Below are 15,930 nucleotides of genomic sequence, written 5' to 3'. Positions count from 1 at the left end.
GAAACTAGAGTGCCCACCCTATTATGAATCACAAAAAAGAGTTGTTGCAAAGGATGGAATTGGAATAGTCTAACATGGTGGCAACCTGCTAGTCAACCCATCAGAAGGCCCACCCATATATCAATGTTATTTTTTTCACCATCATAAGGTCTAGTAAGGATGCATTACCCATATATAAGACTTTAGAAAAAAAAATTGTGTAGCCCATATATGGGGGGGAGAGGGAGAGAGAGAGAGAGAGAGAGAGAGAGAGAGAGAGAGAGAGAGAGAGAGAGAGAGAGAGAGAGAGAGAGAGAGAGAGAGAGAGAGAGAGAGAGAGAGAGAGAGAGAGATGCTTCCTTCCCACAAATAATCTATACTTTAGGATTATGTATAATCCATAAAGGGAAAATATGTGAAAAAAAGGAAGGATGAATTAGAAATGCATAAACTTGAGGATAACCTAAGAAGCATATCAATCCCACAAGGCTAAAGTACCTTAAGCCATACTAAGAATCCATATTTATTACCCCATGAGAAAAATTTGAGAATATACAAGGATAGGTTAAGTGGTCTAGTAAGTGTACGTATCATTCTAGTCAACCAAATCCAAAACATATGAAAATAAGGGGAATATGTATGCTCCCACCTTGATATGGGAAACAAATTTCTTATTTTGACATATCAAGGAAGTGATGAAGAGGGATAGAGAAATTTTAACATCAAGATATTATCCACAAGAAACACTTAGTTCAAACCAAATAGGTCACAACTCCTATGAGGTCATAGAAGGGTAGAGTGAAATGAGACACCATGCAAGAATAGAAAAGCTAAATCCTTGAAAAGGATAATACACTAGATTATAATTATGCAATCCAAGTGATATATCAACATGAAACCCCACATACTAATAATATAATTTTGGATGTGAAATTACAAAAAAATAATACTCAACCAAAGGAAATAGTGGATCCTTGAAAGAATGAAAAATATGGATAAAGTCTCATTGTCCCTCCAGTATAGGAAAAAAGAGAAACAATACCTATTATGCTACCTACAAAGAATTCCATGCATAACAACGATCCCCCAAGAGAGAGGATAATGATGTTACATGGAAGAACTTAACATAATACAAACATAAATATTATTTTAACAAGTGAATTATCATAAATTTCATCATAAAGATATATGCAAATAACCTTATTATCAATAAGTTGTTGAATCTTATGGTGTAAATATTGACAATCATTAGTAGAGTGATCATGAAAATTATGATACATGCAAAAAGAAAGATTCATAAGTTTAAATTTGAATATGTTTCTTTCTATATTTAGGTCTAGTAATCACCTTAGCACAAAGAAGATTAGGAAAAAGGAGCTCTTCATTAGTAGAAGAAGATAAAGGAGAGGATGTGGACAAAGAGTCACTTTGTTGAATGCATCATAATGTATGAGTAGAAATGGTGTTGAAATAATTCTTATGCCCCCCACTCCCCCCCCACCTCACCTAGGGGCATCTTAGGTTTGATAGGTTTCTCATGACTAGAAGTAGAAACAAAGTTAGTAAAGAGAGGATCAACTCAAGTTCTTGTGAATGAGGGATCATTAACTCTATAATCTCTAATTAAAGTTTGATTAAAATATATTTTACCCCAATCATCTTTGGAAAGTGCATAATAAGAAGGTTCTTCTTTAGGTTTAGGTTTCTTCATCTCTTGTATAGGAGGAGAAACCCTAGCATAGTGATGCAGAGTGGCATGCAAAAGGTGATGGATTCCCACAAAACTGATTCAAACTCCCAAGGTTCCTATTAGGTTCTAAGACACCTTAAAGGGCAAATACCACAAATATGGAATAGACCTTCAACTATATCTTTGAACCCCACAAAGTGTTTCAACAGACTCAAAATGACATTTATAAATAGGTTTTACAATCCCAAAACTAAGTTCATGCATAAACCCAAGTTACCCCTCTTGACTAGGCTAATCTCTTCTTCGGATCAGCAAACCCTGTTTTCTTGACTTTTCTCCCAAACTTTACAAAACACCAAGCAAAAAAATATGATTTTTAGATACCCTTTTCAGATTTTTATAACATATTAAAAAATTAGATATCACTATTGTGGAAAGATTGTACGGAATAGGACAGTTTTGTCTCAAAATTAGGCCTTTTAAGCCACTTTTACAAAGCAAGTACCCTTCAAACTTGTCCCCTAACTCTCAAACTTTCTACAGTATGGTATTTTGATTCCAAACTAAGGATTCCTTAGTCTTTCTTCCAAGTTGACCTTTCTAGGCATGCTTTCCAACAAACCCTCTCATTAAATGGCATAAAACAAGGGTTTTACGGTTCTCCCACTTCCAATCACTTCTAGAATATGTTCAAAGATGGAACACCATATTTATGGCATGCCCTAACTCCAGAAAACATAAAAACCCTACCTCCTTAAGGTAGATTCTCTACTGCTATACTTGTCCCTTTGGATTTTCCTCTATTTTTTCACACCTTAATTGCTTTGGTGGCCACCAATCACTGGTTAAATTCTCAATACAAGGTTAGTAATCATAATACATATTAAATGGATGGTATTACATGAAGAAACAGTAAACATTTCATGGAAATACCATGATTAATCAAAGAAAACTGTCAAAAATGCCTAAAATATGACTGTTACAACCAACAATACAGAATTTTAATGACCAAATCTTCAAATCTGAGTGCAAAACCCTATGAATCACCTCAATAAATATCTAAAATGATATTACCATTCATTCCAATATCAAAAAATTCTTACAAAACAAAGGGTTCTTCAAATTGCTCTAGAAATGAAGCACTTTTATTGCAAATTCTATAACAGTCTGTACTATCTTCAGGTACAGGCCATACCGACACACATATATATATATGTTCAGGAGATAGTTCTCAACCTCCTTAACTGATTCCATTTCATTTCACTACCTATCCCTTTATAAAATTCAAATTAGAAGGTTTCCCTCCAAAATGGCTCTTATGCAAAATTTGAATTTTTTAAAGCAAGAAACTATGTCTAAAGGGACTTATTGACTATTTTAATGTATGCAACAACTTGGGGTTGTTATGACATAATACTAGACCCTAACTAATGACTTCTCTACCTTAAATAACCACTATATCCCATTCCAAGGATCAATTACAACTCTTCAACATTGGAATCAGCCCATACATCATACAAAACTATAACCTTTTGTTCTTTCAAAAACCATGATGGGTTGTAAAATAGACCAATTGATATCATGAGATGATCCAAGACCTCTATATGTCCTTCAATCTCCAATGTGCCCCAAATGAGTATGGGATGCTCCTGCATCAAATCCACCACCTTGAAATTTGTTCTTGTCCCAAGAACATTGTTTCACATGGATGGTTTCCTTCACTCCATATTGCTGCATATGTTGCTTAGGAATGAAATCTCCTAGTGTAAAATGCCCTCTCTTCTTATTACCTACATGCAAAACATTCAAACATTTATTAGAAATCTTAATTCCTGCCCTTGGGGTAGTCACCATTACTATTTCAACTATGTCTCTGTCTACTTGGACAATCTTTATTCCAGTCCCCTTGAGACAGTACTCATGCTATCTTCCCACATGCTGTTGTACCCTCTTTTCATGGTACCTTTCATGTCCTCTAATAGGATAGTAGACTTCACCAATCCACAGTCCTTCACCACCTTGAAATTCTGCCTTCATCTTTATCATAGAATTTAGTATGTTCTGTCCTTTGTCTGTCATCAGTTGTTGCTGTCTCATCTTCATTCTACCCTCTGCCTGACCAGTATCAAGTTCTCTAATGCTTCCTATAAGAAGAAACTCATGTCCTTTGCAAGGTAATGGTGTCAAATCAATCCTCTTCCCATTACTCCATAGGGTATAAATATTGGTGTAGCAGTCATGTGTAACTCTCCTAGATACTTGCCAAGTTCTACCTAGGATGACATGTGCACAGTTCATATTGACAACATCACATAGTACTTGATCAATGTACTCACCAATTGAAAAGGTTATCATGGCCTAATCATGCACTATGAAATTATGATTGTCTTCCACCCATGTAGCATAGTATGACTTAGGATGATGTTGAATAGGTAACTTCAATGCATTGACAACATCCCATGAAATTAAATTGCTGCAAGTACCGGAATCTATGACCAATTTATAAACTTTACCTTGTATCAAACAATTAGTCCTGAAAATACTTACTTTTGGTGTCCATTCCTTGCCTCTCCTAATCATTAAGGATTCTCCTATCTCAAGATCTGCCTTACCAGTTTTCCTTACTTCCTCTTCTTCTTTATTTTCCTCCTGAATTAGGTGTATCCTCCTCTCCTTTCCCTTTTCAGGGCATTGGTAGGATTGATGCCCCACTCCTCTACATGTGAAGCATGTACCTATGAACATAACACTTCCTCTTCCTTATCCACTCCTACCACCTCTCTGATTTTGTCCTCCTCTTGAATCTGAACTTGGACCTTTTTCCTTCTCCTCCCAAACCTGAGTTGGCCTTCCTCCTCTTCCTCTCAAGGAAGATCCTCCCCTTGTGCTATTGTGTCTTTCATTTTTCCTCTTTAACTTTTCCTCTATCCTCAAAGCCATCTAGTAACACTCTTTCACACTTCTAGGATTAGCAGTAACAAACTCATCTTGAATGACAAATTTCAAACCTCCTAAGTACCTTGCAACTTTAACAACTTCCTCTTCTTCCAAACCTGATCTCATGCTAAGCTTGTAGAACTCATCTGTGTATGCCTTCACATCTAGGTCCTTTTGTTTCAAGCCCTGGATCTTCTTATGCATTTGAACCTCAAAATCTTTAGGAAGGAAATTATTCTTCATTTTTGAAACCATTCTATCCCAGGAAGCAATTTTAGACTTACCTCTTTTTCTCCTTTCAGCCTCCTCATGATCCCACCATAGGAGTGCATGTCCTTTTAATTTGCTCTTTGCCAACTTGACCCTTTTTCCCTCAGGTACATCTTCACTTTCAAAGTAAGCATCCATAGATGCAATCCAGTCTAGGAGTTCCTCCTCCTTCAGACTTCCATCATACATTGGAATGTCCTTCCTTACCTTATGGTTATCCCCTTTCATAGCCTTCAAGATCCTGAGTGTCCTCTGCTCTTCAGGATCAACCTGTTCTTCTTTCTCTTCCTCATTGTTCTCTTCTTCTTCTTCTTTAGTAGCTTCATCATCATTTGATGCCCTTCTCTGATTGGATTCTATTTCCTCTAGCCTTGCCAATAGTGCATTATAGGAGTCTTGCAACTTAGCATTCTTCTCCTTCAACTCTTGAACTTCCTTTACCAAACCTGCATTCCTGGGAGCCATTATGTCAAACAAATCAAATCAAACACAATATACTTCTTTCCTCTTCTCTATTCCAAACCTTTTCCTCACCAAGAATTCTTTTGACATATCAAGTACACCTTTTAACTTTGGAACACACAAGGAGGAATTAAACACTCCCAGGTTTCAATAATGGAACCAGCATACAAAAGACACAAAAAGACTTCAAAGATGATGAAAACTTCAACTTCCAATTCCCAATGAGATCTTGCTAATGCTCTGATACCACTTGATGCAAAGTGGCATGCAAAAGGTGATGGATTCCCACAAAACTGATTCAAACTCCCAAGGTTCCTATTAGGTTCTAAGACACCTTAAAGGGAAAATGCCACAAATATGGAATAGACCTTCAACTATCTCTTTGAACCCCACAAAGTGTTTCAACAGACTCAAAATTACATGTATAAATAGGTTTTACAATCCCAAAACCAAGTTCATGCATAAACCCAAGTTACCCCTCTTGACTAGGCTACTCTCTTCTTCGGATCAGCAGACCCTATTTTCTTGACTTTTCTCCCAAACTTTACAAAACACCAAGCAAAAAAATATGATTTTTAGATACACTTTTCAGATTTTTATAACATATTAAAAAATTAGATATCACTATTTTCGAAAGATTGTACGGAATAGGACAATTTTGTCTCAAAATTAGGCCTTTTAAGCCACTTTTACAAAGAAAGTACCCTTCAAACTTGTCCCCTGACTCTCAAACTTTCTATAGTATGGTATTTTGATGCCAAACTAAGGATTCCTCAATCTTTCTTCCAAGTTGACCTTTCCAGGCATGCTTTCTAACAAACCCTCTCATTAAATGGCATAAAACAAGGGTTTTAAGGTCCTCCCACTTCCAATCACTTCTAGAATTTGTTCAAATATGGAACACCATATTTATGGCATGCCCTAACTCCAAAAAACATAAAAACCCTACCTCCTTAAGGTATATTCTCTACTGCTATACTTGTCCCTTTGGATTTTCCTCTTTTTTTTCACACCTTAATTGCTTTGGTGACCACCAATCACTGGTTAAATGCTCAATAAAAGGTTAATAATCATAATACATGTTAAATGGATGGTATTCCATGAAGAAAAAGTAAAAATTTCATGGAAATACCATGATTAATCAAAGAGAGCTATCAAAAATGCCTAAAATATGATTGTTATAGCCAACAGTACCAAATTTTAATGACCAAATCTTCAAATCTGAGTGCAAAACCCTATGAATCACCTCAATACATATCTAAAATGATATTAAAATTCATTCCAATATCAAAAAATGCTTACAAAACAAAGGATTCTTCAAATTGCTCTTGAAATGAAGCACTTTTATTGCAAATTCTGTAACAGTCTGTACTATCTTCAGGTACAGGCTGTGCCAACACATATATATATATGTTTAGGAGATAGTTCTCAACCTCCTTAACTGACTCCAATTTATTTCACTACCTATCCCTTTATAAAATTCAAATTAGAAGGTTTCCCTCCAAAATGGCTGTTATGAAAAATTTGAATTTTTTAAAGCAAGAAACTATGTCTAAAGGGACTTATTGATTATTTTAACGTATGCAACAACTTGGGGTTGTTATGACATAATACTAGACCCTAACTAATGAATTCTCTACCTTAAACAACCACTAGATCCCATTCCAAGGATCAATTACAACTCTTCAACATTGGAATCAACCCATACATCATACAAAACTATAACCTTTTGTTCTTTCAAAAACCATGATGGGTTGTAAAATAGACCAATTGATATCATGAGATGCTCCAAGACCTCTATATGTCCTTGAATCTCCAATGTGCCCTGGATGAGTATGGAATGCTCCTGCATCACATAGTTTGCATTTAAATAAGGATTGGGTTCATCAACGACATGAAGAGTATATAGTTTTATTTTATAAATGAATCTAACCTTTCCATGAAGAGTATAAGGACTAACACTAATATAATACAACCATGGTCTTCTTAAGAGAAGGTTATAATTGAGAGATCTGAAAGTAGAATGTATAAGAGTATCCAATATCACTGGACCGACTTTCATGGGTAGCATTATACTACCCACAATATTCTTATCAATGGTACCAAATCCTCAAATAGAAAGTTTATCTCATTGAAGAGTAGAGAAATCAATGTTCATTTCATTTAAAATATCTATACCTGAAATTTTCAAACTAGAGCCTTCATCAATCAAAATTCATATTATAGTATTTTTATTGATAAACATGACAACCATAAAGGATCATGACAATGTTGAATCTCTTTAAAAGGAAAATCATCATTAGTAAAAAAAGTTGCATGCAGGATAAGAGTAGTATGAATTTATTGTAAGAAATAATTGATGTTATCCTGATTAGGAGATTGAATGGAAAGATTGGATTAAAAAAAAATTCAAGGCTTCATGGTATGTAGGAGATGTTTCAATAAGTTCCCAAAGAAAAATACTGGTAGGGATATTACATGATTGCAATACAAAATCATAATCCAACCCAAATTTCTAAAGAAGATCTATGGTGGAGGAGGAAAAAAAGGTTGAGAAGGTGGAAAAGAACTAGTAGGTTGAAGATTATTCCTTGTACAATAGTTGTGAGACACTTCTTGAGAATCCAAAGGGTCACTAGATATTCCTTAAATAGTTAGAGGAGGACAACATTTAACAATGAGAAGAGGGTAACATTTAATACCAATGAAAAGTTGAGATACATTAACTTTATTAATAGCTTGTTTCTCTAAAGATTCATCACTATAGGGGAGAAAATTAAGGAGATAACCATTGTTGGAATTTACAAGTGGGAAGATTTACTTCTGAGAGGGGGGATGAATTAGAAATAACTTAAATTTAAAAATCCTTTTAACTAAAAACATTCACATGCATCCAATTCATCTAATAAACATGAAAGTAAAGACATGCATGAAAAATAGATAACGCACAAAGTTTGGTAACCTAGAAATCCTCAAAATGAGAAGGTAAAACTAGGGTGGGGATGACACCCACAATGTATCACTACAACAATATGTAACTATTCAAGGTTACAAAGTTTGACCACTTCAAATGGTCTACCTTAAGGGCTTTCCTATTAAAGACTTTACACCCTATTAAAAGTGACCTGGTTAAAGGATTTAACTACCTCTCTAAAAGTTGTACATTCACTTGGAATGCTACCCTATTAAAGGATTTACAAATGGCTCCTAGGCCAACCTAAGTCCATAGGACTTCCATATCTAATACAATTGCTAGAAAGTATTAGAAAGTTTTGACCTAATAACTTGCAATCCTTTATTGCTGATTATAGATCTTTGTTCTTCTCTGTGTACTTTGATCCTTGCTTGATCTGATATGTCACTCTTCAAAGTTCTGATGCTCTATTCCTGATCAACTGGATTCTACAATGTTGCTCTATTCTTCACTAAGTCTTTTCACCCTTCTGTATTGCACTATAATTCATCCATACACTTCTCTCTCATGCATCCTCTATTGCATAATGGGGTATTTTCCTCATTTTAAAGATTTTGAAGACTTAGGGTTAGGTATGAATCTACAATCAATATTAAATCTTCATTTCTCGCTCATTTATTACACTTTTCCTATTGGTTGCATGCCTTCTCTATTTTACTTATTGGTTTCATGCTGATCACATAGGTAATGCAAAAGATTTGTTCTTATCTTCAAGATCCTTCAAGATTCATCCCATGTCGGCTTAAAAAATGGTTTACATCTAAGTTTGTGAAGATACAAACTCATGTGTTGATTCTATGTTACTTGGCACTTACTAGTTGCCGATGCTTGGCACATATAGAAATTTTGTATCACTCAACTCGTATAGAGATTTTGTCTTGCTTGGCACTTATAGCATTTCTATCTCACTTGGAATCTATACTCTGCTTAGCATCTATAGTGACTCAGCACTTGAAATTTGTTCGACACCTAAAGATCACTTGACACCAAAAGTTCACTCAGTACCTATTGAATTCTCTAGCTTGACCTACACTATAGCTCGATTTCTATATCATACTTGACATCATCTTGAGAATTGGTTAAGTGTGTTGACACTCAATTGTCAAAACCAATCTAAGACTAACAATCTCCCCCTTTTACCTAAGAGGCAAAAACACTTAACTAAAAATTATGAATCTAATCTATATGAGTATACTACACATTTTGTTTTGCATATGTACATTACTTCAAAAACTTGTTCAAAATTTTGTATAACTCAAAATCTTGTAACTCCCCTTGAGCTGATGTGCCATTTCCATTCCTATAACAAAAATTATTGTGCTGAATGTGTTGCATGCTAATGTATCTGATACTCTTTGCCTTGTCCACCTTTATTTCTGTATTTTTTTTTACCTTGTTTATGCTTCCTGCTTTATTTTTTCCTCAAAATGTGAATTTGAATATCTCCCCCTTTGGATATTCTTTATTAATTCCATCAAAGAATGTATTATGGAACGATTCTTATTCACATCTCACCCAAAACATTATATCTCCCCATTCTTATTACATGCAAGAATAAATTATCTCCCCCTTTTTATAAACTTATACCAAAGATTCTTAAGAATGAATAGAATACTTCGCCAAAAATGTTTTATTTACCTCCATAATCATCTTGATAGAAGCATCCCAATTATCTAAAGAAATTTCCAATGACTTGTGCTAGATGGCTATCTTTGCTACAAAATGTACAAGGCTTTCTAAAGTAGAAAGATTATGATCTTTCTTTAGAACATTTTCCACATAGGCCATTTCTTTATGGAGTACTTCTAAATGGAAGATTGCATTTGTATCAATTTGGCCTTAATATTGTCCTCTTCTACTGTCAATATAGCTAACTCCTCTTGTGTGTGAAGCATAGTTGCAAAATGATTCTCACTCTAAGCTAGATCTCTGGGTAGCTATGTGCTAGAAATCTTGAGATTTCATTGCAAGCTTAGTATCCTTTGGCTAGTTTCTTGTGTGAAATAGGATGAATCACATAATTTGGAGTACAATGAGAATACATTCCCAAGTACTATTTTTGCCTTGTCAATCTTCTTAGCCAATTCAACTTGTGAAAGTGCTATTTCACTTGATATTTTCTCGTTCACTTTCATCTGAAATTTCTTTTCTAACCATTCTGATAATTTTACTTTTGTATCAAAGTCTTCATTCTGTACCTAGTCCATAATGTTGGACAATTGCTTCATGATGGACTGGGTTTCATCAAGTACTTGCAAGATGAATGCATCAAGAAATATGTATTTTATATTTACAAGTGCTTGGTTTTGTCTATACTCATTTGAGTATCTCTTGTCTCTTTCTTCTGCACTTCATTTATCTATAGGTTCATAGTTCTTGAGCCATAACTAGGCATGACTATTTCTTCATCAAGTGCAGGGTCTCCATAGTGAAGTACCCTTGCAACCTTGGTGGTGCTCAAGCTTGGTGTTGAAATCTAAAATGGTACTGCATCAATGCTCGACTTCTTATTAGGAGTCTTCGAGGTAGGTAAGTTTTCTAATGTTTGTATTTCCTCCTACTCCTTTTCTTTAGGGGTTATCTCCTCTTCTTTCTCCTCTTCTCTACTACCTTGATCAGTAATGATAATTTGACAAGATGCACCTTGACTTTGTGTAGTAGGAACATCTTACCCTATTTATTCCTTTTTTGAATCCTTGGAAATTGTTGTGACTATATCTGTATTATCAACTTTAGCAATTTCATCATGTACTTCTTGCTCTTTAGGTTGATCTATTGTAGCTATGGGAGGTTATATAGGTGGTTCTTGTGTATTCACCTTCTCCCTTGTGATTTCTACTACAACCTTTTGCAGTTCATCCACACTCACCAAAATTGGATTTGTGCATAGCTGTAATTGCAGTGTAGTTTGGTGAAGGATCTTTTTTAGATCCTCTGTTGTTAAAGGATTGATGTTTTGAGTTGAAGTGCTAGGAACATCCTTTACAAGTGTTGTCTTTGTACATACTATATGTGAAGGACATGGTGGTGGTAGTTGAGTGTCTTGGAAACTCTATTTAGTCTGCTACTATTCAGCTATTGCATCTTCCCCATGTGTTTTCTCCATTGTTTCTTCATCTTTCTCTTTCTCTACCTCTTCCTCTTTCTCATTTTATTCTTCTTCATCATCATTTCTCCCCTTGAATGATTCTTCCTACCCTTCCTTGATTTTTTTCAAACTATATATTAATTTCCACATTTGTGTGGACTTTTGCACATCTTCTATTTGGTTCTGTAAAATTTTGAAGGCTCTATATTTGGGTGCAAATTTGCTCCCATGCTTCTTATTAGCCTTAGTTATTTGACCTTTAGTAAGACTTGACATTACTTGAGCCAATGTTGAATCCCTTATTTCCTTTTCCATTTTGAGATAGTAATGCCATTTACTCTCAACTAATTAGGTTAGCTCCTTAGGCATTGAGTTGTCTAGTTCAAGTGGAGTGGTCTTGAACTTAGCCATCATAGTGTCGATGGACTCTTACACTATGTTCTATTGTTCCTTTGTCAACTTATTAAAATCAATGGTCTTTAGACAAATTAAATTAGCATTGTCTCTAATATTATTGCAAATGCTTTCCAATTTAGATGTGGTAGAACATCATACCAATCCGAATTGTTCTTCATTAGACTTTGTCCTTTCTTCATCTAATTCAGGAGGGGCAACATACCTTCTTCTTTTCTTCTACTCTATAGGTCCTCCTTTTTCTGTAGACTTTTTCTTCTCCTACTCTTTTCCTACCTGAGTTGTAGCCCTAGTATCAACGCTTGTTGTTGGTTTGGCTAGGCTTTGCTTTGTAATTTTCTTCTTTTCCTTGTGCTATGTAGCTGGTTGTTTTTGAAATTTTCTTTTCTTTGTCTCAGCCTTGGGTGCTTCTTGATCGACATCTTCCTCCTAATCTACATCCTCTCCCATTCCTTGGGTTATAGCAAGTGGTCCCTGACCTTGCTCTTCTTCATTTTATTTGGCTTCTTCACCTTCTTCTTTTGTTGCTTCTACAATGCCTTCCCCAAATTTTTCCTTCAACTTCTTGACAAGTTTATCTTTATTTTTCAGATTGGAGGTAGTATTTAACTCCATATCCACTTTTGATCTCACCACATCATAAGTTCTAAAATGTGGTGCATCCTTGTCTATTTCTACTGCTAATAATGTAGTTATTGCTACTGATTCTTCATCTATGTTTATTTCATAGCCAAGAGGTCTTAGCCATCTCACTCTTGGTATGGCAACCTGAATTTATCTATAATCAATATCCACAGGAAAACATACATCATTTACATGTTTCTCCACTAAGGAAACTAGAATTCTTAGCCTTTGCTTCATTGAATTCTTGAACTCTTCAGAATAACTAGTCACTAAGGTCTCAAAACTAGCTCCCATCTACTATATGTATTCATTAACTTGAGCTATTATTGACCTATTAGTCTTCTAGGCTACTTTGCCAAAAGAAGAAATTCATTCTAAACATAAAAGAATATTCAAATCAAAACGGCACCAAATTTGCATTGGGCTTCCTTGGTTCTTATGATAGCTGCTAAATTCTCATTAATCTATTATAGTTGTAGTTCTACAAGATCATAGGTATGATCCTTTTTCACCATTTTATAAACAACATCCATTGTAATGCAAGGCACACTGTTGAGTCTGCTAGATTGGTAGAACTTATGTGCAATGACTCTTATGACAAAACCAACAAGAGGGTCTTGGATGGCATCAATTATCATCCCTCTCTTGTTCTACTTAGCTAGAGTATTTTTCTCAATTGCCTCCTTGGAATCACTCCTAAGGGTCTTTGGCCGATCTAGGGCTAGGTGCCCTATCACTCTATGCATAATTCTCTTTCTTATTTTTATTAGGCCATCATCCAACTATAAGCTTCCATCATTTATTCAGTTGAGTACTAATCTAATCTATTTAGTTCTAAAAATGGTGGGGAATTCTAAGGCTCACATCAAACCCTTCCTTTCAACAATCTAAAACTCTTCTTTCAACACTCCATTATCACACAATTTTTTATAGGCTTCCCTCATTTCCATATCACCTATGGCTCCAATCTTGCAATTATAACATTTCCTAACATCTTGAACCATGACAACCTTAGGGGGTATGATGGATAGGGCTCCAATTGAGTCGTTCTTATATGCTACCTTTAGGATTGGGTGGAAATCATGTTGTTTGACCTCATTGGACACTAGATGGACCTCAAATGGTTCCTTCCCTTGATTTTTCCTTGAGTTAGAAGCCATTTTGCAATTCTAGGTTTTGTATGTAAAGAAAATATTAAACTATGTAACTCAGCATAGACGTATATACCTCAAGATCAATGAAATCATGCTGAAATGTTGTTGAAATCTACTTAATCACTAGATTCTCTATTTTGAACTCATTTTGTGCTCTGATCATTTTTTCTCTTTGTTCATAATGAAGAGAAATGATTGAAGATGTGATAATATACCCTATTTTCATTGTATTTAATGCTTAGCATAGTTACAACTATCCACTTAGCTTCTGAAGGATTCTAGATTACTCAACTCCATTTATTCATTCAACTCCTAATATTCTAACAATCAACTCGACTTGTACTAGATTTTTACTTGGCTTCTAAGGGAAACGTGACAACACTTGTGAAACCTTTAACTTTGCATCTTTGATCATGTTGCTCTCTTCTTTTTAGTACTTGCTTATTTAGGAATTGATGTATGATAACGCTTTGTAAATCAATCCCTCATGCCTTATCTTTACTTATTTTGATGAAGTGTGACAAATTGACCTATTAGGTGAAGTGATCCCTTCATTTGATGTGCTACACCCATATTTATTCTTCCATGTTTTATTCATTTCTCCTTTGATGTGTTCAACATCTACCTTCTCTTTACCTTTATTGTTCCTTGAGTTGGATGCCTTTGACCTTGTTGGTCAATTCTTGCTAATATAGCCAATCTTCAAGCAACTAAAACATGTGGTTTGGCTCAACCATCTGCTATAGTTCCCTTTGAAATGTGTCCTTATGCAATTTTCAAGAATGTGTCCATATTCTTGGCAGTAATGATAGCTAAACCTGGTGTTGTAGTTCCAATTGTAGTGATGACCATGGTTACCTTTCCTTGCTACCTGATTTGATGTCCACATAGGATTTGATCTACACTCAAAAGCTTTATGTCCATACTTCTTGCAATTATAATAGTGACCTTTAAATTTTGGTGTTCTAAAAGTCTTAGTCCTATAGTTATGTGCTTGATGTCCTTGATTTTTGCACTTACAAAAATGACTTGCATTCTTAGGTTTGTCATGCTGATTGGCATTCTTGCTCCTACACACATTAGAAGTATGTCCCTTTTTACCACAAAAATGACAAGTAGGTTTAGTGTTCTTACCTTTGTTACTCCTTTCTTCTACAATCTCAAATGACTCTCCTTGTTCAGTGCTAATGTATCCTAGTCCTAAAGTATCATTGCTAGCCCTTGGTGATTTTAGTAGCTACTCAAAATACTTGTTGGCCTCATTAGGTTTGTTGAAGCTAGCTACAATCTCCTTCTCTCTTTTCAAGTCATTTTGCAGTTATTCATTTTTCATCTTCATTGTAAAGATCTCAATGTCTTTGACATTTAGTTCATGATGTGCATTCATTATCTAACTTAGGGTGTTTAACTACATGTTTGAGATTCTTGCAACCTCAATTGACTTTTCTTCCAATCTATTGTCAAGGTTTCTCTTTTCTTCTTCTAGCATAGCCTTGTCGTCAATGGCTCTTTTCTTCTATTCAGTCACATCACAAAGCATCATGGCTTGTGATTATTGTTCAAGCTTGAGTGTTTTGATTTCTTCTACTTCAACTTTATTCTTCTCCATCACATCTACCATTGCTGCATCAAACTCTTTGGAATCTCCATTTGAAAATAGACTTGAGGTGTCAATCTCCTTGTATTGTGTATCATTCTTAGCTATGGAAATATCTCTTCTTCTCTTTAAGGATTTTCTCAATTCTTCTCTGGCTTCTTCCAAAGCATGTAAAGCAAGTTGTATGTCAATTGTCTGATTCTCTATGATCTTCCCAAGTTTGTAGACTTCCATTTCCAAATCTTTTCTCTAAGCTATAAGGATCCTTCTTGTGAGAACTTGGATCTTATGCCAATTGTTGGAATTTACAAGTGGGAAGATTTACTTCTGAGAGGGGGGTGAATAGGAAGTAACTTATCTTTAATCTTTTCAAAACCTTTTAACTGAAAACATTCACATGCATCTAATTCATCTAATAAACATGAAAGTAATGACATGCATGAAAAATAGATAACACACAAAATTTGGTAACCTAGAAACCCTCCAAAATGAGAAGGTAAAAGTGAGGTGAGGATGACACCCACAAAGTATCACTACAACAATATGTAACCGCTCAAGGTTACACAGTTTGACCACTTCCAATGGTCTACCCGGTGAAAGGCCTGTCCTATTAAAGACTTCACACCTTGTTAAAAGTGACCTAGTTAAAGGATGTAACTACCCTACTAAAAGTAGGCCTAGTTAAAGGACTTTTTTACATTCACTTGGAATGCCAACCTGTTATAGGATCTCCAAATGGCT

Source organism: Cupressus sempervirens, chromosome 5 (assembly GCF_028749045.1).
Source record: "Cupressus sempervirens isolate cs-2001-9-10 chromosome 5, ASM2874904v1, whole genome shotgun sequence".
NCBI classification, from domain to species: Eukaryota; Viridiplantae; Streptophyta; class Pinopsida; order Cupressales; family Cupressaceae; genus Cupressus; species Cupressus sempervirens.
The sequence above is the reverse complement of the archived record's forward strand: the minus strand, read 5'-3'. Positions refer to the sequence as shown.